Raw genomic sequence first — 4004 nt, 5'->3', positions numbered from 1 at the left:
ACAGGATTCAGCTACTTCTGTCCATGGATTGGGTGCAAATATCTGCATCTGACTCTTTCAGCCACTTTTTCGGTCTTCTGGAGTATGGTCAGTATATTAGTTTGGGTTCTCTAGAGTCACAGAACGTATGGATAGTCTTTATATAGTTAGGGAATTTGTCAATGACTTACAGTCTATAGTCCAACTCCCCAACAATGGTCATCAGCAGCTGTGGTTAGAAGTCCAAGGATCTAGCAGTTTCTCAGTCCCACTAGGCAAGCAGGCAAGGAAGAGTGAGAGAGAGTCAATCTTCCTTCTTCCAGTGTCCTTATATATCTCCAGCAGAGGGTGTAGCCCAGATTAAAGGCTGTATGTCTCCAACAGAGTGTGTGGCCCAGATTATTGGCATGTGGGTCTCCAGCAGAGGGTGTGGCCTAGATTAAAGGTGTGTGCTTCCATGCCTTTAATCCCAAATGATCTTGAACTCGGAGATCTCCTTGTATTAGCCCCCATGCTTCAAGATCTGCATACCAAGATCCAGGTCAGAATCTTGTATCTCTGAGCCTCCATATTAGGATCATAGGTGAGCCTTCCAATTCTAGACTGTAGTTCATTCCAGATATAGTCAAGTTGACGACCAGGAATAGCCACTACAGTCAGTAATAATATAAGGCCTTGAGACCTTCCCTTCAGCTGGATCCACTTTGGGCCTGGTGCGGGATCTTTTCCTCAGGCTCCTCTCCATTTCCCTGCCTGTAATTCTTTCATACCAGAACAATTATGGGTCAGAGTTGTGACTGTGGGATGGTCCTCCTCTCCCTCATTTGATGCCCTGTCTTCCTGTAGGAGGTGGAGTCAATGAATGCCCACTCCCTACTGTCAGGCATTTCATCTAAGGTCCCTCCCTTTGAGTCCAGAGATTCTCTCACCTTCCTGTTCTCTGCTTCCTTCTGGAGAGTCCCGACCCAACCTCCTAACTCCTGAGGTTGCCTGTTTCCCTTCTTTCTGCTGGCCCTCAAGACATCAGTCCTTTTCTTTCACCCAATACCAGATCAGGGCCCCCACTGCCCTCCACTCCTCCACTCCTTCCACTCATTCCACTTTTCCTCCAAGATCCCTCCCTCCTTCCCCACTAGTGTTTACTTTCTTCTCCCTCCCAAGTGGAAATGGGGCATCCTTACTTGGACACTTCAGTTTGTTGAACTTTTTGAGTTCTCTGGCTAATATCAATTTGTTAGTGAGTTTTGGGTCTGAGTTACCTCACTCATAATGATATTTTCTATTTCCATTCATTTGCCTACAAAACTCAACATATCCTTGTTCTTAACAGCTGAGTAATATTCCATTATGTAAATGAACCACATTTTCTGTATCCATTCTTCTGTCATGGGACATCTAAGTTGTTTGCAGCTTCAGGCTATGACATATAAGTCTACTGTGTAAATAGTGGAACATGTGACCCTGTGCCATGGTGGGGAATCTTTTGGGTATATTCCCAAGAGTGGTATTTCTGGGTTTTCAGGTAGATCTATTTCCAATTTCCTAAGGAAGCTTCAGATTGATTTTGAGAGTGGTTTCAGTTTGCAATCACTCCAGCAATGGAGGAGGGTTCTCTTGATCCACATCCTCTCCAACATGTGTTGTCACCAGAGATTTTTGATCTTAGCAATTCTGATAGCTGTAAGGTTAGATATCAGGGTCATTTTGATTTGCATTCTCTGATCACTAAGGATTTTGAACATTTCTTTAGTTGCTTCACAGCCATTGGAAATTCCTCATTTTTGAAATCTCAGTTTAGCTCTTTGCCTCATTTTTGATTGCATTGTGTGTTTTTTTTGGTGATTAGGGTCTTAAGTTATTTATAAATTTTAAATATCAGCCCTTGATTGGATATCGGTTTAGTGAATATATTTTCCTACTTTGTAGGTTGCTGATTTGTCTTATTGACTATGTCCTTTGCCTTACAAAAGTTTTCTAGCTTTATGAGGTCCCAGTTATCAATTCTTGATCTTGGAGCTTGAGCCATTGGGGTTCTGTTTAGGAAATTTTCCCCTGTGCCAATGAGTTCATGACTCTTTCCAATCTTCTATTCTATTAGATTCAGTGTATCTGGTTTTATATTGAGGTCCTTGATTCACTTGGAATTGAGCTTTGTGCAAGGTGACAAATAAGGGTCTATTTTCATTTTTCTACATACAGACAGCCAGTTAGAGCAGCATCATTTATTGATGAAACCAATGATTTTGGGTATCTTTTTCAAAGACTGATTTCAGTTAGGCTTTTAAAGTAATACATAAGGATTTTTTTAATTCCCTCAGTTTCTGTTGTTATCGGTCCCTTTTCATGTCACATTCTTTTAATTTGGAGACTGTGATTTTTATTTAACTTGGCTGAATATTCTTAATATTCTGAAAGAACTGGCTCTTGGCTTTGTTGACCCTGTGTAATGATTTCTTTGTTACTGATTGATTGATTGATTGATTGATTGATTTAAGTTGTGAAGTTCACTATTTCCTACCATCTACTTACTTGGGTGTGCTTGCATCTTTCTCCTCTAAATCTTTTAGGCATGCTGTAAATGTGCTTGTATAAGATCTCTCCAATTAATTTTGGAAGGCAATTAGTGGTATAAGTTCTCCTCTTAGCACTCCTTTCATTGTTCCCCATGAGTTGAGGGATGTTGCACATTCACTTCCATTAGATTATAGAAAGTTTTAATTTATTGTTATTTCTTCATTGAACTAGTAATCATTGAATAGGGAGATTTAGAGTTTCCATTAATATATGGGCTTTCTGCCGACATACACATGGAGGCTGAACAATAATCTACTCAATGACACCTTGGCCAAAGAAGAAATAAAGAAAGAAATTAGAGACTTTTTAGAATTTAATGAAAATGAAGGTACAGCATACCCAAATCTTTGGGACACAATGAAAGCAGTGCTAAGAGGAAAACTCATACCCCTGAGTGCCTCCAAAAAGAAAATGGAGAGTGCATACACTAGCAGCTTAATGACACACCTGAAAGCCCTGGAACAAAAAGAAGCCAATTCACCCAGGAGGAGTAGAAGACAGGAAATCATCAAACTCAGGCCTGAAATCAGTCAAGTGGAAACAAAGAGAACCATACAAAGAATCAATGAATCCAGAAGCTGGTTTTTTGAGAATATCAACAAGATAGATAGAACCTTAGCCAGACTGATCAAAGGGCAGAGAGAAAGTATCCAAATTAACAAAATTAGAAATGAAAAGGGAGATATAACAACAGAAACTGAGGAAATTAAAAAAAACCATCAGATCTAACTACAAAAGCCTATACTCAACACAATGGGAGAATCTGGAGGAAATGGACAATTTTCTAGACAGATACCAAATACCAAAATTAAATCAGGACCAAATAGATCATCTAAACAGTCCCATAAGCCCAAAAGAAATAGAAGGGGTCATAGAAAGACTTACAACCAAAAAAAGCACAGGACTAGATGGCTTCAGTGCAGAATTCTATCAGACCTTCAAAGAAGATCTAATACCAATACTCTTCAAACTATTCCACAAAATAGAAACAGAAGGAACACTACCCAATTCCTTCTATGAATCCACAATTATGCTGATACCAAAACCACTCAAAGATCCAACAAAGAAAGAGAACTTCAGACCAATTTCCCTTATGAACATCGATGCAAAAATACTCAATAAAATTCTTGCCAAACGAATCCAAGAACACATAAAATGATCATCCACCATGTTCAAGTAGGCTTTATTCCAGGGATGCAGGGTTGGTTCAATATATGGAAATCCATCAATGCAATCCACTACATAAACAAACTCAAAGAAAAAAACCACATGGTCATTTCATTGGATGCTGAATAAGCATTTGACAAAATTCAGCATCCTTTCATGCTGAAAGTCTTGGAAAGAACAGGAATTCAAGGCCCACAACTAAACATAGTAAAAGCAATAGACAGCAAACCGGTAGCCAGCATCAAACTAAATGTAGAGAAACTTGAAGCAATCCCACTAAAATC

The sequence above is a fragment of the Apodemus sylvaticus genome, chromosome 23 (assembly GCF_947179515.1).
Source record: "Apodemus sylvaticus chromosome 23, mApoSyl1.1, whole genome shotgun sequence".
NCBI classification, from domain to species: Eukaryota; Metazoa; Chordata; class Mammalia; order Rodentia; family Muridae; genus Apodemus; species Apodemus sylvaticus.
This window is presented reverse-complemented; position numbering follows the sequence as displayed.